We start from the raw sequence: 23,938 nt of genomic DNA on the forward strand, positions 1-23,938 counted from the left end.
ATTGTAATATTTCACCAATGAAATTTGATGAAATATTACAATCCAGCCGTGGCCGATGCTGAAATAGCATCGGACATGGCTGGAGACCGAGACCCGACCCCCCCCCACTGACTTACGGCACCGATCAGCTGCCGCCACCGACTGATGGCACCGATCGGCAGCCGCCATCATAATCTGCTCCCCCTGCCTTACCTCTGCTCCCCCCGCCCTCCGATCACCCCCCTCTCCCCCTCCAGGGTGCCTTCGAACTCCCTCTGGCTGTCCCGGTGTCCCGCCGTCCAGGATCATGGGCGCTGCCATCTTGGAAAATGGCGGGCGCATGCGCAGTTCGCCGAATCGATTCTGCAACACTGCAGATTCTTTCATTTATTTTGATCACTATGATAAACTTTCACAGTGATCAAAATAAAAAAAAGTAAATCACCGCCCCCCTTATCACCCCCATAGGTAGGGACAAATAATAAAATAAAGAAAATATTTTTATTTTTCCATTAGGGTTAGGGCTAGGATTGGAATTAGGGTTAGGGTTAGAAATAGGGTTAGGGCTAGAAATAGGGTTAGGGTTAGAAATAGGGTTAGGGTTGGAATTACGGTTACTGTTGGAATTAGGGTTGGGGTTGTAATTAGGATTGAGATTAGGGTTAAGGGTGGGTTGGGATTACGGTTAGGCTTGTGGTTAGGGTTAGAGTTGGGATTAGGGTTAGGGGTGTGTTGGGGTTAGTGTTGGAGATAGAATTGAGGGGTTTCCACTGTTTAGGCACATCACGGGGTCTCCAAACGCGACATGGCGCCACCATTTATTCAAGCCAATTTTGCGTTCAAAAAGTCAAACAGTGCTCCCTCCATTTCGAGCCCTGACGTGTGCCCAAACAGTGGTTTACCCGTACTCAGGAAAAATTGCACAACAACTTTGGGGGTCTAATTTCTCCTGTTACCCTTGGAAAAATAAAACATTGGGTGCTAAAATAATTATTTTTGTGGAAAAAAAAATTATTTTTTATTTTCACGGCTCTGCGTTATAAACTTCTGTGAAGCACTTGGGGTTCAAAGTGCTCAACTCACATCTAGATTAGTTCCTTGGGTGGTCTAGTTTCCAAAATGGGGTCACTTGTGGGGGGTTTCCACTGTTTAGGTACATCAGGGGCTCTACAAACGTAACATGACGCCCGCAGACCATTCCATCAAGTCGGCATTTCAAAATGTCACTACTTCCCTTCCGAGCCCCAACGTGTGCCCAAACAGTGGTTCCCCCCCACACATGGGGTACAGCGTACTTAGTACAAACTGGACAACAACTTCTGGGTCCAATTTATCCTGTAACCGTTGTGAAAATAAAAAATAGTGGGCTAAAAATCATTTTATGAGGGAAAAAAATATTTTTATTTTCACGGCCTGCGTTATAAACATCTGTGAAGCACCTGGGGGTTCAAAGTGCTCACTATGCATCTAGATAAGTTTCTTAGGGGGTCTAGTTTCCAAAATGGAGTCATTTGTGGGGGAGCTCCAAAGTTTAGGCACACAGGGGCTCTGCAAACACGACATGGTGTCCGCTAACGATTGGAGCTAATTTTCCATTCAAAAAGTCAAATGACGCTCCTTCCCTTCTGAGCCCTGCCGTGCGCCCAAACAGTGGTTCCCCCCACATATGGGGTACCACCGTACTCAGGACAAATTGGACAACAACTTTTGGGGTTCAATTTATCCTGTTACCCTTGGGAAAATAAAAAATAGCGGGCTAAAAAATAATTTTTGAGGAAAAAATAATAATTTTTTATTTTCATGGCTCTGCATTTATAAACTTCTGTGAAGCACTTGGGGGTTCAGAGTGCTCACTATACATCTAGATAAGTTTCTTGGGGGTTCTACTTTCCAAAATGGGGTCACTTTTGGGGGGTTGTACTGTTTAGGCACATCAGGGGCTCTGCAAACGCAACATGACGCCATCAGAACATTCCATCAAAGTCCGCATTCCAAAATGGCGCTCCTTCCCTTCTGAGCTCTCCCATGCTCCCAAACAGTGGTTCCCCCCACATATGGGGTATCATTGAACTCAGGACAAATTGGACAACAACTTTTGTGGTTCAATTTCTCCTGTTAGCCTTGTGAAAATAAAAAATAGCGGGCTAAAAAATAATTTTGGAGCAAAAAAAATTTTTTTTATTTTCACTGCTCTGTGTTATAAACTTCTGGGAAGCATTTGAGGGTTCAAAGTGCTCACCACACATCTAGATAAGTTCCCTTGGGGGTCTAGTTTCCAAAATGGGGTCACTTGTGGGGGAGCTCCAATGTTTAGGCACACAGGGTCTCTCCAAACGCGACATGGTGTCCGCTAACGATTGGAGCTAATTTTCCAATCAAAAAGTCAAATGCCGCTCCTTCCCTTCCGGGGCCTGCCGTGCGCCCAAACAGTGGTTTATGACCATATATGAGGTATCGGTATACTCAGGAGAAATTTCCCAACAAATTTTAGGATCCATTTTATCCTGTTGCCCATGTGAAAATGAAAAAACTGAGGATAAATAAATTTTTTGTGAAAAAAAGTACTTTTTTTTTTTTTTTACAGATCAATTTGTGAAGCACCTGGGGGTGCAAAGTGCTCACTATGCATCTTGATAAGTTCCTTGGAGGGTCTAGTTTCCAAAATTGGGTCACTTGTGGGGGAGCTCCAATGTTTAGGCGCACAGTGGCTCTCCAAGCACAACATGGCAACCACTAAATATTCAAGCATATTTTCCATTCAAAAAGTCAAATTGCGCTCCTTCCTTTCTAAGCCCTGCCGTGCGCCCAAATAGTGGTTTATAACCACAAATGAGGTATCGGTGTACTCAGGAGAAATTGCCCAGAAAATTTTAGGATCCATTTCTTCCTGTCACCCATGTGAAAATGAAAAAACTGATGCTAAAAGAAAATTTTTGTTGGAAAAATTAAAATGTCCATTTTTTCCTTCCACGTTGCTTTAGTTCCTGTGAAGCACCTGAAGGGTTAATAATCTTCTTGAATGTAGTTTTGAGTAGCTTGAGGGGTTCAGTTTTTAGAATGGTGTCACTTTTGGGTATTTTCTGCCATATAGACCCCTCAAAGTGACTTCAAATGTGAGGTGGTCCCTAAAAAAAAATGGTTTTGTAAATTTTGTTGTAAAAATGAGAAATCGCTGGTCAACTTTTAACCCTTATAACTTCCTAACAAAAAAAAAATTTTGTTTCCAAAATTGTGTTGATGTAAAGTAGACATGTGGAAAATGTTACAACAGAATAAAAATTCAAAATTTGAAAATTGCAAAATGTTCAAAATTTTTGCCAAATTTCTGTTTTTTTTCCCACAAATAAACGCAAAAATGATCGACATAAATTTACCACTAACATGAAGCCCAATATGTCACGAAAAAACAGTCTCGGAATCGCTAGGATGCATTGAAGCGTTCCTGAGTTATTACCACATAAAGGGACACTGGTCTGAATTGCAAAAAATGGCCAGGTCATTAAAGTCAAAATAGGCTGGGTCATGAAGGGGTTAAATACGTGGGCTTTTATTGTTTTTTTTACATTTTTATTTGCAAAAAAAATAATTTATTAGGGAATTTTTTTTATTAGGAATTTTTTAAATACTATTTTTACACATTTTTTTTTTTTTACTTTATTACATTGTCCCGGGGGGGACATCTATAATATAACGCTGTTAGCGTCACTCTGTCCGAAGCCTTTATAGACTGTGCAAGCGCGAACAGCCTGCACAGTGTGGCTCCAGACAGAGTGAGGTAGCCAGCGGCGAGGAGTGTGTATGGCGCCAGAGATGGCGGTACCGTACACACTGCATACCGCCATCGCCGACGCCATACTTACATACTTACCGGAGTGGGAGGAGCGTTGCCGCGGCGCTTCTCTTTGGGGCAGGAGACCGGGGCTGGAGTGCGGGCGAAATCGCGCTGCGCATGTGAGATCTGGCGCCATTTTACTGAAGACACACTTGCAGTGTGTCTTCAGCAATATGGCGCCGGGGCACGAGTGTGGCTGGAATCGCGCACGCGCATAGCATGATCCGGCGCCATTTTACTGAAGACACACTTGCAGTGTGTCGTCAGCAATATGGCGACGGACAGCGCTATGGGCATGCACGATTCCGGCCGCACTCCTGCCCCGGCCTCCAGCAGAACAGCGCTAGAGCTCAGGAAAGAAGGATGACTATAAATGTTTGGTTTTTTTTGTGTACTTTTAATAGGAGTGAGGGGACCATGCATACCAGGATAGGGGAGGGGAGAGGACCATGCATACCAGGATAGGGGGTGAGGGAGTACCATGCATATCAGGATAGGGGGGTGATGGGGTCATGCATACCAGGATTGGGGGGTGAGAGGACCATGCATACCAGAATTGGGGGATGAGAGGTACCATGCATACCAGGATAGGGGGTGAGGGGACCATACATACCAGGATAGGGGGTGAGGGGACCATGCATACCAGGATTGGGGGATAAGGGGTACCGTGCATACCAGGATTGGGGGATGAGGGGTACCATGCATACCAGGAATGGAGGATGAGGGGTACCATGCATACCAGGATACGGGATGAGGGAACCATGCATACCAGGATACGGGGTGAGGGGACCAAGCATACCAGGATAGGGGGGTGACAAGACCATGCATACCAGAATTGGGGGATGAGGGGTACCATGCATACCAGGATTGGGGGATGAGGGGTACCATGCATACCAGGATAGGGGGTGAGGGGACCATACATACCAGGATACGGATGAGGGAGTACCATGCATACCAAGATTGGGGGATGAGGGGTACCATGCATACCAGGATTGGGGGTGAGGGGACCATGCATTCCAGGATAGGGGGGTGAGAGGACCATGCATACCAACTGATCACGATGACGTACTATCCTGTCCATGAGCATTAAGGCCCAGGGCACATGGATGGGATAGTACATCAAATGTCAGGAAGGGATTAAGGAACATCATGATTCGGTCTTGGCTGGACATCCTGGTAATAAAACCACCACTGATCCGCTTATTCTGCATTTTTGGTGGCCAGGGGTTCATCTGGATGTCCGGGAGTATGTAGCCACCTGCAGTGTCTGTGCAAATTCTAAGACCTCTCATACTCGTCCGTCGGGGTCTCTCCAGCCATTGGAGATTCCCAGTAGACCTTGGACTCACTTGTCGGTCAATTTTATAACGGATCTATCCGTGTCGGCGGGGAATCTGTAACTTTGGTGGTGGTGGATATATTTAGTAAGATCTTATTGCATTACCAGCTTTACATGACGTCAAGACCTTGGTGCAAATTTTCATAAGGGAAATTGTAAAATTAAATTAAATCCCAACCGATATTGTTTCTGACCAGGGGGTGTAGTTTATTTTCAAGTTTTGGAGGGCATTTTGCACCTGTTTGGGGATCAAGCTGTCATTCTCTTCTACATTTCAACTGCAGTCTAATAGGCAAACTGAATGGGTTAACCAGAATCTGAACCAGGCAGGTGTTACAATTTTGCAAAATAAAAAACTGTGTGCAAAGTTGGAAAAATGTGTATTCACTGTACAAGAGATTCAATTCCTGGTTTCATAGTGTCTGCGGCAGGTTTCTGGATGGATCCTGAAAAGGTCCATGCAGTTCTGTAATTAAATCTGCCAGAAAATCTGACAGCGTTGCAATGTTTTTTAGGCTTTACTATTATCGAAAGTTTATCAAAAACTTCTCGGCAATTGTCAAACCCCTTACTAACATTACAAAGAAAGGTATGAACTTCTTGAGGTGGCCTGACTGTGCCCGGCCGGCATTGTCTTCTTTGAAGAAATACTTTTCCACTGCCCCTGTACTCATGCAACCTTATGTTTCAAAACCATTTATTGTTGAAGTTAATGTATCTGAACGCGGCAGTGTTGTCTCAAGGGTCATCCACTGTTAAATGGCATCCATGTGCCTTTTTTCTCTAGAAAATTATCATATGCTGAAAGGAACTATGATGTAGGCAATAGAAAACTTTTGGCCATCAAGTTGGCTTTTGAGGAATAGCGTACGTTTTTGGAGGGTGCAGTCCACCCTGTCACTGTCATTACTGATCATAAAAATCTTATACATTAAATTTGCTAAACTTCTTAATTCTAGACAAGCTAGATGGTCTTTGTTTTTTACTAGGTTAAATTTTATTGTCCTGGGATTAAGAATGTTAAAGCTGATGCTTTTTCTCAAAGTTTCCCTTTCAGCTGAGTGCAGACGGACTTTTTAGCCCTGAGGATTTTTCCGCGCAGAATGGAAGAAATCCGCAGGTCAAATGACCTGCATTTTTCCTGCGGGTTTCTTCCATTTTTCCTGCGGTTTTATTGCGGTTTTTGTGCGGTTTTCCACTGCGGACTCCCCCTTTCGGATTTGGTGACAGGGGAGATGGAAAACTGCACAAAAGACGTAACATGCTGCGGATTTTGTACCGCAGGAAAACCGCGCGGAAAAATCCGCAGGGTCTGCACAGCGGTTTTTTTTTTCCATTGATTTTAAGGCTACTGTACATCACAATGCGGATATGCAACGTTTCTGCGCGGTAAAATCCGCTGCAGATCCGCTGCAAATCTGCATCGTGTGCACACAGCCTTCCTTCAGTGTTCAATGGGTTAAGGACTCTTTTGATGCTGGCTGAGACCATAGATCCTGGTTGTTCTCAACTGCAACTGTCATGCCTTTATACAAATGCATATAATCAGTTATGCTATGCTTTGTATTGAATTGTAGTGTATTGATAACATTGAAGTGTACTGTATTGTGATAACTTATCCAACAGCGCCATCTATGGACCATGTTCAAATTACAGTTTACTTTCTGTTTCATTGCTTACTGTGCAATTTAATATTTAAGGCTCATCAAGGCTTCTGTAGTTCCCCATCAGCCTCTGCTTTAGCCTTGCCCCCTTCTTCTCCATCAGCCATTTTGGCCTCATGGATACTGACATGCTGATCATCTCTCACTGAATTTCAGCCCATCTGGTTGTTTACCTCCACGTAGCAGTCGGTGAGTTATTTCCTCCTTGTTAGAGCTCACCATGTTGTATTATGTAGCTACTCTGTTCCATATGTTTTATATCAAAGTAAACCTTTGATAGTACAGATGTTTATACTACCGTCATATTGTGCAATTACCCTGTGAATGTCCTGTACTATGCATAATACTATGTATTTAGATATGTTGTATGCCTTGTACTGAGTAATTTCATTTTTCTTATAGTTTTACACTGATCCTATCAATAAAAGTTGTTAAGGACCCCCTGCGTCTACCTCAATGCATCGATGGGAAAGAGTTTAGCTCTCTGTCAACTCACTTTTCTTAAGCACAAGGTTGAGGATGCCAGAACAGCAACTTATCATTTACTCCCTTAATACAGGGCCGGCATTAGGGGCAGGCAGACCAGGCAGCTGCCTAGGGCCCCCACTCCCCCAGGGGCCCCTAGCTAGTGGCACATCATGCAGCCACTATGGGGCCCCTGTGAGGCAGGGGGGCCCGCCTGCCCCCAGCACCGACTGCCCCCGCCGCTGCACTGTACCAGCATCATAGATGCCGGTAGAGTTCACAGCAATAATGGAGGAGAGAGCATCAGCTGACGCTCCCTTTCCCATCATTCCCCGCTCTGCCTCTGACACTGCGGGTGGGTGCGCTGACATCATCGCGCACTCACTGTGTACCAGGCAATGCAGGAGACAGGAGCCGGGAGGGAGCAGCGCGGGCACGAGGAGGTGAGGAGTGTTTTTTTTTTTTTTCATGCAACAGTGAGTACTGTACCATGGTGCTGTATACCACTGTGCTGTGCTGTGCTGGGGGGGAGCTGAATATCATGGTGCTGTGCTGGGGGGAGGGGGGCTCTATACCATGGTGCTGTGCTGTATACCATTGTGCTGTGCTGGGAGCTCTGCTGTATACCATGGTGCTATGCTAGGGGGACTGTGCTGTATACTATGGTGCTGTGCTAGGGGGACTGTGCTGTACACCATGGTGCTGGGGGGCTGTGCTGTATACCATGGTGCTGTGCTGGGGGCTGTGCTGTATACCATGGTGCTGTGCTGTATACCATGTGGGGCTGTACTGTATACCATGCTTCTGTGCTGGGGTGTGGGACTGTGCTGGGGGAGAGGGGGGCTGTGCTGTATACCATGTGGGGTTGTGCTGTATACTATGGTGCTGTGCTGGGTAGGGGGGCTGTGCTGTATACCATGTGGAGCTGTGCTATATACCATGTGGGGCTGTGCTGTATAACATGGTGCTGTTCTGTATACCATGTGATGCTGTGCTATCTACCATGTGGGCTGTCCTATATTCTATGTGGGCTGTACTATATACTATGTGGGCTGTGCTATATACCATGGGGGGTACATTATATTCTATGGGGGAGACTGTTATATAATATGGGGGGCTACATTATATTCTATGGGGAGGTGAGCTGTATTAGATTGTATTCGGGTCTACATTATATTCAATGGGGGCTGTATTCTATTTATTTTATTCTATGGGGGGTTATTGCATCATACTCTATGAGGGGGCTCCGTTATACTACATGAGGAGGCTACATTGTATTCTACGGAGGGGCTACATTATACTATATAAGGGGCTGCATTATATTCTATGGGAGGCTGCATTGTACTCTATGGAGGGGCTGCATTATATTCTATGGGGGATTACATTATATTCTGTGGGGTGGCTGCATTATACTATAAGAGGGGGGCTGCATTATATTCTATGGGGGGTTACATTATATTCTATGGCGGGGCTGCATTATACTCTGTGGGGTGGTTGCATGAGGCTCTATGGGGTGGCTGCATTATACTATATGTGGGCTGCATTATCTGTATTGAGGACTATGGGGAATACATTATACCATGTGAAGAACTATGGGGTGCATTATACTATGGGAAGTGAATTGTACTACATGGATGACTGGCGGTGTATTATACTATATGGAGCACTATGAGGAGTGTATTATACCATATGGAGGACTGAGCAGTGTATTTTAACATATAGAGGACTATGAGGAGTGTATTACATTATATATTGAGGACTGAGTGTATTTTAGTATATGGAGGACTATGGGGCACATTATATTATATGGAGGACTATGGGGTGTAAACTGCAGATATGCTGCTGATAACATGATACTGTATGGGGACAGATTTATCCATTAGTGATAGTTCTGCCCCCATCATTCTTTCTCAGACGGTGGAAAGAGGCCGGGAAACAAGTGTTGAATTACATAAATATTGTCGATCACACTCGTTTAGCGGCCTGAACTCAGCGCATGTAACTACAATCGAAATGCTTCTGTGTGATGTGCAATATGTTAGCATTTGGGCCCCATTTTAAACTTTGCCTAGGGACCCACTTTGCCTAAAACCGGCCCTGCCTTAAAGGGAACCTGTCACCCCCCAGGGTGTTTTTCAGTTAAAGAGCCACATTCAGCAGCACTAAGGCTGCATTCTGTGAAGGTGGCTCTTCTTTTTCTGACCCCAAGTAACGCTGAAATATTGACTTTTATAAATAGCTCCTCATACCTATAATGTGTCCCATAGGTATGGTGTGCCCCCCTGTATCAGCCTCCTACCATCCGTCCATCATGCCTGTCCGGTGCCTCGGCACCGCCCACCATCTGTCCATCATGATGCCCCTGTGCGTCGCTGCATCCTCCTGTTTTGAATGCCGGCGCCTACTCTGTGACAAGAGTTCTCGGGCATGCGCAGTGCGCGCTGCCCGAGAACCGACATCAGGCTATTGCGCCTGCGTGTTGCTTTGATTCATGGAGATTTCCTAACTCTTGTAATAGAGAATATACCCATTGACTCCTGGTCTAGAATAGATTATCTCTTAGGCCTGTTTCACACAAAAAACGGATCTGACGGATTTGCTTGGCGGATGGCCTTCCGTTGGCTCCGTCGTGCGACGGATCCGTCATAAAATTGGCGTCCGTCAGCCAGAAAAAACGTCCCTAGGAACGTTTTTTGTCTGCTTCGAAAAGACGGCTGGTGACGGGTCCGTCGTCTGGTATAATGGACGCCTATTGGCGGCGGATCCGTCGCAGGATGGATTCCGTTTCTCCATACTGAGCATGCCCGAAAGAATTTCCCTTCCATAAACTTAACCCCAAAATCCGTTCTGGCACAGAAAACTCTCTCTCCAGAATTCTGTAGCTTTAAATTTCCTACACTAACTGCTGTGATGGATCCGTCAAAAAAACGAATCCGGTTCATCAGTTTTTTCCAAATATGTAACGGATTCGTTTTGTGAAACAGGCCTTAGTTTCTTCCTCCCTGTTGACCAAACTAATTAGGATAAACAATAACATTGCCATCTCACACCACACACCAGTAATTATGGAATTGTCAAGAGTTTTTCCACAGGGCTGACTTTTTGTGCAAATTATTCCAAATTATTTCTGCAGAGATTAATCCTTTTTTCTACTCTCTCAAATTATGGTGGCAGGAATTGATATCGGATAACTCGGCACACAAGGATGACCCTATGTTGTTATGGGAGTCGGCTAACGCGGCACTTCGTGGGAAAATTTTGGCGTATACATTCACCCATAAAAGTCTTAAAAAATATGGTGAACTCTCTAATGAATTGAGGAAAGCCTATACCAAATTCTTACTCAACCCATCTCTCATAAATAAAAATCACTAGAAACAAAAACAAACAGATTTTATCTATCTAAATCAGAGGTCTACTTTTATAGGTTTGGACATAAATCTGGTAGTCTGTTGGCTAACTTGGCTAAAGAGGTAAGAAAACCTCAAGGAATTTTACAGTTAAAAGATATTAATGGAGAAATTCATACCAATCCTAAAACAATTAATGATATTCTGGGCTCCTATTATAAAAACGTATCTAATAATCCACGGCAGTCCCCTTCGTTTACAGATGCACTATTAGACAAGCTGTAACAATTATGTGGGTACTATAAGCCATATGTTGTAAATACCTTAGATATGATCTCTACCATCCCTCCTGTTGAGACATGGCTTATGCCATGGCTCAATACTGTGGCATATCTTAGGAGGTTAATGGGCAGTTTATACATATAGACCAGGGGTCTCAAACTCAGCAGAGTAAATGGGCCGCACATAAAAAAAAAAAAATTTGAGCTGGGGGCTGCATTCTTTTCAAACTTAATACACCTCATACACACACGGCTCCGCTCTGCACACCTCGTACACACACGGCTCCGCTCCGTACACCTCGTAGACACACACGGCTCCGCTCCGTACACCTCGTAGACACACACGGCTCCGCTCCGTACACCTCGTAGACACACACGGCTCCGCTCCGTACACCTCATAGACACACACGGCTCCGCTCCGTACACCTCGTAGACACACACGGCTCCGCTCCGTACACCTCGTAGACACACACGGCTCCGCTCCGTACACCTCGTAGACACACACGGCTCCGCTCCGTACACCTCGTAGACACACACGGCTCCGTTCCGTACACCTCGTAGACACACACGGCTCCGCTCTGTACACCTCGTAGACACACATGGCTCCGCTCCGTACACCTTGTACACACACGGCTCCGCTCCGTACATCTCGTACACACACGGCTCCGCTCCGTACACCTCGTACACACACGGCTCCGCTCCGTACACCTCGTACACACACGGCTCCGCTCCGTACACCTCGTACACACACGGCTCCGCTCCGTACACCTCGTACACACACGGCTCCGCTCCGTACACCTCGTACACACACGGCTCCGCTCCGTACACCTCGTACACACACGGCTCCGCTCCGTACACCTCGTACACACACGGCTCCGCTCCGTACACCTCGTACACACACGGCTCCGCTCCGTACACCTCGTACACACACGGCTCCGCTCCGTACACCTCGTACACACACGGCTCCGCTCCGTACACCTCGTACACACACGGCTCCGCTCCGTACACCTCGTACACACACGGCTCCGCTCCGTACACCTCGTACACACACGGCTCCGCTCCGTACACCTCGTACACACACGGCTCCGCTCTGCACACCTCGTACACACACGGCTCCGCTCTGCACACCTCGTACACACACGGCTCCGCTCTGCACACCTCGTACACACACGGCTCCGCTCCATACACTTTGTACACACACGGCTCGGCTCCGTACACACAGCTCTGCTACACCCACCCTGTAAACCTCTCCTGACCCCACACATAAACTTACCTTCATCCAGCACCATGACAATCAGCAGACAGCAGCGTCCTGAATACATTGAGGCCCCTGATCATGTGACCCCTGACTCCTCCCCCTCCTGTTACCTCATCCCAGGTCCTGTGCAGTGTGTGTACACAGAACAGCCATAGCGCACTGCTGAATGCGCGCCTTTCCCACTGCCTCAGGGAGTGAGAGATGTGGTGCACCGCAGGCCACAGATGCCTGCCTCAGGGTGGGCCACGTGTTTGAGACCTCTGATATAGACCATCTTTGAAGATCACCCCTTTTGTTACCGATTTAGGTTTTTTTCACCTATTAATTCCAATGTCATCCACATATAAGAGTATCTGGCTACCTTCTGGTGTCTCACATTGAGCTAGGTTAGCCGACATTACCTAGGAAACAATAGTAGGTAATTCTGAGTACCCTTGTGGGATTCTGGTGAATGTATACCTTTTCCTCTTATATGTGAATGCAAACCAAAACTGGCTATCTGGATGTACCAGGATGCTGAAGAAGACATTACTGATATCTATCACTGTAAAGACCTTATTTTCCGGCTTCCAGTCATTCAGCAGAGTGTGAGGGTTTGGCACTGTGGAAGCTCTTGGAATCCCAGCCTTGTTTACAGCCTGAAGGTCCTACACCAAGCGCCATCCAACAGATGTGGGCGCCCTCTTGACTGGAAACAAGGTTCTGTTACAAGGTGAGCTGGGACAGGGTATAATCACCCTTTTATCAATCCCACATGTGCAGGTCATGTGGACCACAAAGATTCTGGTATGTGGTAAATTCTTCCTCTAATTCTGGGAGAGGATTAACATCTCTCTACTCCTTCCCCTGCCTCACTGCAGGTGGACACTGGGCTTAGAATACTTGTAAATATGCCTGCAGTCTGGCATTGCAAAATGAGCCATCACCCAAATCCTCCCATTGTTTACTTTCCCTTACACTCTTCAACAAATTCACCAAGGAATTTCCATGATTTACCTTTACATCTGGAGAAGGAAACATGTGGCACGGTACCTCTAAAAAGCAAACAATTCAATTTGTTCTCACAGTTTACAACTGGCAACAAAGTTCCCTTTCTAATCCCAGTATAGAATGTCCAAGAACAATCTAGAGCATGAATATTCTCATATTTTACATCAGGACCCCTAAAATACTTGTAGTACATGGTGCAGTGTAGTTCTTCTGGTGTGTGAAAATCTACATTTGTGTACCTTTATCTCTTGCTTCATTGATGAAGGACTCAGTAACTGAAGATGGTCCTGCAGTTATTAGATCTGGACTGTAATAAGATCTGGATTCCCCATACCCTTGGAGCACCATTGTCTCAGCCATGGATTTTACCTATAGTCCTGCAGAAGTAGGAATTATTCCCAGGCTCAGGGCTTGCATCTTATCCCTCCCACACAGTTGATAATATAATTTGTGCAATTGCACTTTTACCTGTGCCGGAGTCCCGTATCTCCACTGGTGTAGACAATGGTTCTCTGTGTGCCTCATCATGAGCTCCTTTTATGACTATGCAGGCAACAGACAGTCCAATAATGGGTATCTCTTCTGGATGTTCTAAGGTTCTAGTGGCTCCTGAATCAACAAGAAATGTGACCTCATGGCTTTCCACGAGGACGGTTACATCTGGAAATGCAGTGTTTTATAAATGTATTTCTACTTTAGCCAAATTAAATTTTTCCTCTCATTATACTTTTCCATTTTTAGTACCAAATTTTCACTTTTTAGCAAAGTAAGTTTACCATCAAATACAACCCTGTTATACAATCTGTCAAGGTACTTCACTCATACAGGGTCTATTTTAAGCATATGCTTAATATTCCCTTCTAGTTGTCCCTTCTTAACATCACAGACAACTGTGGCGCCCCTGAGGGTTAAGTCGCCACAGAGGTACTGCACCTCCTCCTGAGGTGTGGTATCCCACCATCCAGGTAAGGTGGAGACCAGGGCCGCACCTATAATGAGGCCATTTGAGCGACCTGCTCAAGCGGCATAAACAATATAGAGTCACTGCACACGCTGGTTATGCTTAATGTGAAATAAATTTATTGCTTGACGGTGAGGAAGCGACATCTAACGACGTTTCGGCCACATCGGCCTTTATCACAAAGTCGCTGTAATAAAATACATACATAAAAATATCAAAAAATGTACACTTTATACAAAATATATACACATAGTATCGAGAGAGCATGGAATATAAGCACTAGAATTACTTGGGAGGATGTGGAGACATTAAACACGTGAGAATGAGAGAGAACGCGGTAGATAAGAAACTGTATGGAACAACATGAAGGAGCGTGGTCATACCCTTTTCAATTGAATGTAGGGTCTGTTTTCACCAAATCGATAGTGTTACTGCTAGGCGTAAATGAGTTGATAGCATATTCTGTAAGTAGGGATAGACGAACATATCGTTAGGGTAATGTAAATAAAGTAAAAATGAGAAATAAAAATTAAAAATAAAAAATAAAAAATAAAAATTGAAAATAGATAAAGTATTGAACTGGGTGTCTGGAGGCCAGATGGATAGAACAGATTAACCAGCGTAAATGATGTAGCTAGTTATATATACAAAAGACTGTGAGGGACTATAAAGATATGCCTAGGTATCTAGCCATCCAGACAAAAGCTATATTCTATTTAGGGAAAACAAAGAAATATACCAGAGTTGCCGATAATCTTGTTCCTTGAGGAGGTAGTGGACTGGTGAGTATGCCACAGCTAAATGAAGGAGAAGGGGTACATTAGGGATACTGGTGGTCCTGGGTTGGGACCATATTCAAGTTGGTGGTACAGCGGTGGTCCTGGGTTGGGACCATATTCAGGTTGGTGGTACAGCGGTGGTCCCTATGGGACGGTACTTACAATTATTGGTGGCGCAGTGAAGTATGAAGTCTGCACAGTGGTGCCAGAGCAGTGAGTGGACGCTGAATCGCAGGTTGTACTTTTTATCCTGTCCGGTCCGGTCATGTGACCGGAAGTGACGTCAGACGCCGGCGCGTGCGCATTGGAGCACGGCCGTGGTGTCTCACAGTGATCCCCACCAAGAAGATGGCGCTGGCTGTCAACACATGCGCAGTAAAGCGCAGTCAGAAAAAATCTAATGAAGCCACGCAGAGGCTGCTGTGGCTCTTAATGTGACACACGCATCTGGGGCGGAGGTGCAGTGTGCTGTAAATAAAAAAGGCTGGGCAGTTGATATATGCAATCAGATATGAACGAACAGTATTATTGAAAATCATATACATAGATATATAGCATTTAAATTATGTAGGAGTCCAAACTTAAATAAACATAGAAAATAAAAGAAATGAAAAGAGTAATATATGACCTAGGGGTGAGAAGGTGATGTGGATGGGAAAGGTTGTGAACTCAAATCAAATGAATGATGTAAAATAGGAAAAATAAAAAAAGGAAAAAATTCAAAATAATAGTAAAAATAAAAAGGAAAAAAGGGGAAAAAAAGGGGGAAAAAAAAGCAAAAAGGGAAAATGTAAGGAAAAATATACATGCAAGGAAAAAAAAGGAAAAAAATATATAGGGGGAAAAAAAGGAAAAAAATTTTTTATAAAAATAAAAAAGGTAAATAAAAGAAACAAATTGGCAAAGAAAAAGTGGAAATAAATTGTAAAGTAAAACACCCTCAAGAAAAGGAAGGAAAAAGAGGGGGGGGGGGATGGCAAAAAAAAATTGCAAACTTGAAAAAGAAAACTTGAAAAAGAAAAACCGAAAACACATTATGTTTCATTATCTTACCGCTTGGGTTAGATGTAAAAAGAGAGACTCAAGAAGGCAACCACTCAATGGGTCTAAAGGAAAAAAGGAGGAAAAAAATTTTTTTATTAGATTAACCAATCAATTTCTCGGTTGAGACCCCTCGGATGTAAGGTGTCTAGTGTGTAGATCCAGAATGTCTCCCGTTGCTTTAAAAGGCGAACATGATTCCCACCTCTTTTGGGTCTAGGGACTTTTTCAATAATTTGGAACCGTAGTTGTGATACGTTATGTCGTGCTTCCTTGAAATGGGCAGGAAGTGGGAGCCATGTTTTCCCGCATCTAATCGTAGACTTGTGACTGGATATTCTGTCCCTAATAGCCTGGGTGGTTTCACCCACATACAGTAAACCACAAGGACATTTGATGATGTAAATGACAAAATTAGTTTCACAAGTGAAGTAATCCCTAATTGGATAGGATTTGCCAGAACGTGGGTGAACTATTTCATTGCCTTTGATGATATTGGAACAGCTCATGCAGTTTAGGCAAGGAAATATACCAGTTCTTTTCTGTCCTGTTAGAGTATGCGTATTGATGTGACTGGAGGTACCCAGGTCAGTCCAGACAAGCTTGTCCTTAAGATTTTGAGGTCTCCTCAGGCACATCAACGGTGGAGATTTAAAAAGGTTAATTCTAGGATAGGCTCTGGTCAATAAAGGCCAATGTTTGTGGATGAGATTATGTATTCTTTGCATGGACGGGTGGTGACCATGAACGAATGGGAGTCTGGGTGGTTTGATTGTTGTGGTTCTGGTGGTGTCAGTGTCAGTCCGTGCTTTGGTCATCTCAGAAGCCAGAAGTGTGGATGGATAATGTCTAGATTCAAATCTAACAGACATTTCTTGTAATCTGAGGTCTCTAGTTGAAGGATCTGATACAATCCTGGTGACCCTTTTAAACTGTGATCGTGGGAGACTATTGCGGGTGGACCGTGGATGGCAACTGTCTGTCATACAGAAGGAGATTATTGCAATCGGTGGGTTTAGTGTAAAGATCGGATGACAGTCTTCCTTGTGTGTCTTTGTTGACCCTAGTGTCCAAAAAACTGATTGATTCCAGGCTATGGGACATTGTAAATCCATGCAAAGAATACATAATCTCATCCACAAACATTGGCCTTTATTGACCAGAGCCTATCCTAGAATTAACCTTTTTAAATCTCCACCGTTGATGTGCCTGAGGAGACCTCAAAATCTTAAGGACAAGCTTGTCCGGGCTGACCTGGGTACCTCCAGTCACATCAATACGCATACTCTAACAGGACAGAAAAGAACTGGTACATTTCCTTGCCTAAACTGCATGAGCTGTTCCAATATCATCAAAGGCAATGAAATAGTTCACCCACGTTCTGGCAAATCCTATCCAATTAGGGATTACTTCACTTGTGAAACTAATTTCGTCATTTACATCATCAAATGTCCTTGTGGTTTACTGTATGTGGGTGAAACCACCCAGGCTATTAGGGACAGAATATCCAGTCACAAGTCTACGATTAGATGCGGGAAAACATGGCTCCCACTTCCTGCCCATTTCAAGGAAGCACGACATAACGTATCACAACTACGGTTCCAAATTATTGAAAAAGTCCCTAGACCCAAAAGAGGTGGGAATCATGTTCGCCTTTTAAAGCAACGGGAGACATTCTGGATCTACACACTAGACACCTTACATCCGAGGGGTCTCAACCGAGAAATTGATTGGTTAATCTAATAAAAAAAATTTTTTCCTCCTTTTTTCCTTTAGACCCATTGAGTGGTTGCCTTCTTGAGTCTCTCTTTTTACATCTAACCCAAGCGGTAAGATAATGAAACATAATGTGTTTTCGGTTTTTCTTTTTCAAGTTTGCAATTTTTTTTGCCTCCCCCCCCCCCCCCCCCTTTTTTTCCTTCCTTTTCTTGAGGGTGTTTTACTTTACAATTTATTTCCACTTTTTCTTTGCCAATTTGTTTCTTTTATTTACCTTTTTTATTTTTAAAAAAAATTTTTTTCCTTTTTTTCCCCCTATATATTTTTTGCCTTTTTTTTTCCTTGCATGTATATTTTTCCTTACATTTTTCCCTTTTTGCTTTTTTTTCCCCCTTTTTTTTTCCCCTTTTTTCCTTTTTATTTTTACTATTATTTTGAATTTTTTCCTTTTTTTATTTTTCCTATTTTACATCATTCATTTGATTTGAGTTCACAACCTTTCCCATCCACATCACCTTCTCACCCCTAGGTCATATATTACTCTTTTCATTTCTTTTATTTTCTATGTTTATTTAAGTTTGGACTCCTACATAATTTAAATGCTATATATCTATGTATATGATTTGCAATAATACTGTTCGTTCATATCTGATTGCATATATCAACTGCCCAGCCTTTTTATTTACAGCACACTGCACCTCCGCCCCAGATGCGTGTGTCCCATTCAGAGCCACAGCAGCCTCTGCGTGGCTTCATTAGATTTTTTCTGACGGCGCTTTACTGCGCATGTGTTGACAGCCAGCGCCATCTTCTTGGTGGGGATCACTGTGAGACACCACGGCTGTGCTCCAATGTGCACGCGCCGGCGTCTGACGTCACTTCCGGTCACATGACCGGACCGGACAGGATAAAAAGTACAACCTGCGATTCAGCGTCCACTCACTGCTCTGGCACCACTGTGCAGACTTCATACTTCACTGCGCCACCAATAATTGTAAGTACCGTCCCATAGGGACCACCGCTGTGCCACCAACCTGAATATGGTCCCAACCCAGGACCACCGCTGTACCACCAACTTGAATATGGTCCCAACCCAGGACCACCAGTATCCCTAATGTACCCCTTCTCCTTCATTTAGCTGTGGCATATTCACCAGTCTACTACCTCCTCAAGGAACAAGATTATCGGCAACTCTGGTATATTTCTTTGTTTTCCCTAAATAGAATATAGCTTTTGTCTGGATGGCTAGATACCTAGGCATATCTTTTTAGTCCCTCACAGTCTTTTGTATATATAACTAGCTACATCATTTACGCTGGTTAATCTGTTCTATCCATCTGGCCTCCAGACACCCAGTTCAATACTTTATCTATTTTCAATTTTTATTTTTTATTTCTCATTTTTACTTTATTTACATTACCCTAACAATATGTTCGTCTATCCCTACTTACAGAATATGCTATCAACTCATTTACGCCTAGCAGTGACACTATCGATTTGGTGAAAACAGACCCTACATTCAATTGAAAAGGGTATGACCACGCTCCTTCATGTTGTTCCATACAGTTTCTTATCTACTGCGTTATCTCTCATTCTCACGTGTTTAATGTCTCCACATCCTCCCAAGTAATTCTAGTGCTTATATTCCATGCTCTCTCGATACTATGTGTATATATTTTGTATAAAGTGTACATTTTTTGATATTTTTATGTATGTATTTTATTACAGCGACTTTGTGATAAAGGCCGATGTGGCCGAAACGTCGTTAGATGTCGCTTCCTCACCGTCAAGCAATAAATTTATTTCACATTAAGCATAACCAGCGTGTGCAGTGACTCTATATTGTTTATGCAATCCTGGGACTATCCGTTCCTTTTCACTGGCACCGCGAACTCAAAACTCTCTGGTCGAGTGCTAACCATCTACATTATCTGCTCAAGCGGCAGGCAGCAGGGGGCGGCATTATGCGCTCTGCTACCAGCAGCACCTACAATTTAGCCTGCACGCTGGTGCTGCTGGTAGCGTGCAAAGGCTTTTAAGGCCTCTTTCACACATCAGGTTTTCGCTGTCAGGCGCGATCCGGCGCTTTTGACTTGCATTTACGCTGGATCGCGCCGGATGGCCATGCGTTTCATCCGTTTTTCGCCGGATCCGTTTTTTTTGGTGTGAGCATGCTCAGTAGCTCTGCCCACAAGACAAATATATAAAAGCATGACAGTGGGACCCTCAGCCACACCCAACATGCCACCCAAGACAGGAACCAGGCGCAGGAGAAGGCAGGAGGCCACTGCAGCAGCACCATCAGCACCACCACCACCCCAAATGGAGCAGCATGCTGAACAACAGGAGGGGAGTCCAGCAGCAGATGAGAGATGGTAATTATCAAATCCCCCATTCCTCCAAACTAGGGCCATGGAATATCAAGATATTCATTGGCCCTTTGTTTCTATTTATTCAACAGCCGCCCAAGAGATGCAGCAGCAGCAACAGTGGCAGCACTGGCAGCACTGGCAGCAGCAGTAACACCACCCACAGGCATGGAGTGTGGCCACCAGGAAGACAGCACATCATCTTCTGGGAGCCCTCCCTCGCATCGTCAGCGTTTGACGGTAAGTTTTTATTTCCAAAATCCATCATCTCTGTAATATATGTCTATTCATTGCCTTTTATTTCAAAACAGGAATCACAAGATGAAGAGGAGCTCCCAGAAGAAGAAGGAAGGGGTGGACAGACACCTGGAGTGGGCTCACAATTGGTAAGTTTTTTGCATCAAACGCAGAAACACAACATCACACTACACACAACACATAGAAAACAATGTTCTGCAGACCACACACAGCAAACAAATGCCTACATCCAAAGACATAACATTTTTTGTTTTCTTCTCTAGTCTTCCCAATCTGGTGCTCGGCCAAGAGGTCCTCGCAGTGCCTCCCAGGGTCGTCGGCGACAGCAACGCGGCGGTCACCAGCGTGTAAGTATAAATATTTTTCCTTTTTTTTTTTTGCACTTTTTATTTCATTTTTTTTGTGGAGGCTAATTATGTTATTTTTGTCTTTTTCTTTAACAGCCTTCACAGCGTGCTCCCGACTCTGACGGTGAGGATGGAGGGATTGACGTGGACCACCTCATCGATCTCGTCAGAGAAAGGGAGCCGCTATGGAATATGGCTGACCGCCGCCATGCTGACCTGATCGTTACCCGACGACTCTGGGAGGAAATATGTTCGCTCCTTGTGGACCGCTGGGAGGACCTCGATGCTCGGGCCCAGATTAAAGAGCGTAAGTATATACACTACCGGTTGCTTGATGTAAAGCAGTGTTTCCCGAACTCCAGTCCTCGTGGTCCCCACGGATCATGTGTTCAGGATTTCCATTTACTATGGAAATCCTGAAAACATGACCCCTGGGGACCATGAGGACTGGAGTTTGGGAAACACTGATGTTGTATACTAACCACTCCTTTCTCGTTTCAGGGGACAGAATTGTGAAGCGGTGGCGGTCTGTGAGGGATCGTTTCAAGAAGGAGTTCAATAAAGAGATGCGGGCCCCGAGTGGATCTGGAGGACGCAGGAGCAAGTACAAGTACGCACAAGCCCTGTCGTTCCTCCGGGATACAACGGTCACCAGAAGGTAAATATTACACAGCACATGTGAAAAAAAATGTTTCTATGTAACTTTTTTTTTCAGCCAGGGCCATACCATGTCACTGTTTTAATTGTTTTTTTTTCTCTTTATTCCACAGCACGGTGAGCTGCACTCGGGAGCCTGCACGATTGGACCCTTCTGAGGCGATCCCTGAGGAGACCGGCACCGAGGGACACTTCGACCGCCCCGGTACATCTGCACCTTCCCAGCCTTCCCACACATTCGACCCATCTGTCCCATCCACCAGCACAGGAGCATCGTGGCCGCCTACATTACATGAAGCTGCTGGTGATGAGATCGCTTTCTCTTTACCCCACCCTTCTGCCCCTGCCACCTCTAGTACACCTGCGGGTACTGGGCGGCAGCGGCAGAGGGGTCAGGAAAAGACTTATGCGCCAGAGTTCTTGCATCTGAATGCATCTTTCCAGAACTGTCTAAAAGTCTTGTCCGAGCAAATCTCCGCAGGCTTTCAGCAGATCAACTCCAGCATTCTGGAGGTGAAGACACTTCTGCAAACCATGCATTCAGAAGCAAGATCTTCGCCAAACCACACCTTTTTCAGGTCTGTTGTGGAGCGCATGGAAACGCTCTCTCCTACCCAGCAGATGCATGTAATGCATTCATGCCACGGTGCTCTCCAGAACATTACCTCCCAACCTCCTCCCACCACAGTAGTTCCTCCACCTGCACCCCCTCCAGCCACTTTCCATCCTCCCCCTCCTATTACATACCAGCCACCTCCCCAGTACCAGCCACCTCCCCAGTACCAGCAACCTCCCCAGTACCAGCAACCTCCCCAGTACCAGCAACCTCCCCAGTACCAGACATCTCCCCACTTCCAGCAACCTGCCCCGTACCAAACTCCTTCCCCCTACCAAACTCCTTCCCCATACAACTTGCCATCAACATCATCTGCTCCTACAGTCCCTGCCCAACCCTCCACTCCACCGCCCACCATCTCTTCTGCCTCCCACATGTCCACCCATTCTGTAGCTTTTTCCACACCTTCACCTCTAACTGTTCCTTCCCCACCACGATCCCAGTCCTCTCTCCACACTCCCAGTGTCGAAGTGTCCCGCAGCCCCTCCAGCAGTATTTCCACCCCACACTACACAGATTTGTAATGTGTTTTTTAATAAAAATGGCTATTGTTTTTAAAACCTTTATTAAAAAAGTTTTTTGCACATTAAAAACATTTTACAAAAAAAAAATATTTTAAATAAAAGTTAAATTATCGTTTCACAATGGTTGTCTGTCATTTCTTTCTGCAGCGAACTATGTTTAAACAAAAGGTTAAATACAGGGTGTTTCAAAGGTAAAAAGGTATTCAAAACCAGGTATATAACTGTGGGTACATTTTACCTTTTTGCCACAGTTGTGTTCCTGGTTGTGTTTGAAGCAAAGTATTTCACCTAAAAAGTTGTGTTTATTGTTGGTGATTTCCTAACAATGTACACAACGTATGTTACAAGGTGAAATACTTTGCATAAAACACAACCAGGTACACACCTGTGGCCTAAAGGTAAAAATAGTAAGACCATGACAAGATAGCCAACTTTGGTTGGCAAAGGTATATACTGTTGGTACAGAAGGTACACAAGTTTGGTTAGGCACAAATCTTTCACACTCTGTCATCCTGCCAGTGTACTCTGCCTTGAGGTGACATAAAGTATAGTGCAAAATTGTCCCTCATTACTGAAACCGTCACAGAACTTCTAGTGGTAATGTCATGGTAATCTTGCAAGGTGGTTTCTTCAGAGGTGTCCTCAATGGAAATGGGTTCCTTGCAGATAACAAAATTGTGGAGTACCACGCAAGCTTTGATCACCTCGTCAACAGTTTCTGTCTTGAGGTTGATCGCAGTCAATAGGACCCGCCATTTGGCTGTCAGAATACCAAAGGTACATTCAACCATTCTTCTTGCTCTTGTGAGGCGGTAATTAAAAATGCGTTTTGGTCTTGTCAATCCTCTGCTAGAGTATGGTTTCAAAAGGTGTTCTGACAGCTGGAAGGCTTCATCCCCTACACAGACAAATGGCATAGGTGGACCAGATGTTTGCGGCAGCGGTCTAGGGGGTGGGAACTGGAAGGTGTTTCCATACAGTTTACGCCCCATGGCAGACAGTTTGAAAACTTGAGAGTCATTGGAGCGGCCATAGGCCCCAATATCAACAGCAATAAATTTGTATTCCGTGTCAGCGATGGCCATGAGGACAATGGAAAAATATTTCTTGTAATTGAAATATTCCGATCCCGATCCGGCTGGCTTTACAATGCGGATATGTTTCCCGTCCACAGCGCCCAAGCAGTTCGGAAACTGACATATCTGTAGAAACTTTTCAGAAATTTCAATCCACCTCTCTGTTGTGGGCTCTGGTAAAAACTCTTCCCCTAAGGAGTCCCACAGTGCACGGCATGTGTACTTCACTATTCCAGATATGGTGGAAATCCCGAGTCTGTACTGGAAATGCAGTGACGAAAGGGATTCTCCAGTTGCAAGAAATCTGTGGGGAATTAAAAAACAATCAATTAGTTTTAAATCACAGCATTACATACCAAAACTCAGCTATAACACTTGGAGATACAAACTACCACCAACAAGATTGCAGTGAAAGCGTGCTCTGATGCGAGCA

Source organism: Dendrobates tinctorius, unplaced genomic scaffold (assembly GCF_039654945.1).
Source record: "Dendrobates tinctorius isolate UK_male_01 unplaced genomic scaffold, ASM3965494v1 ptg000133l, whole genome shotgun sequence".
Lineage (NCBI taxonomy): Eukaryota > Metazoa > Chordata > Amphibia > Anura > Dendrobatidae > Dendrobates > Dendrobates tinctorius.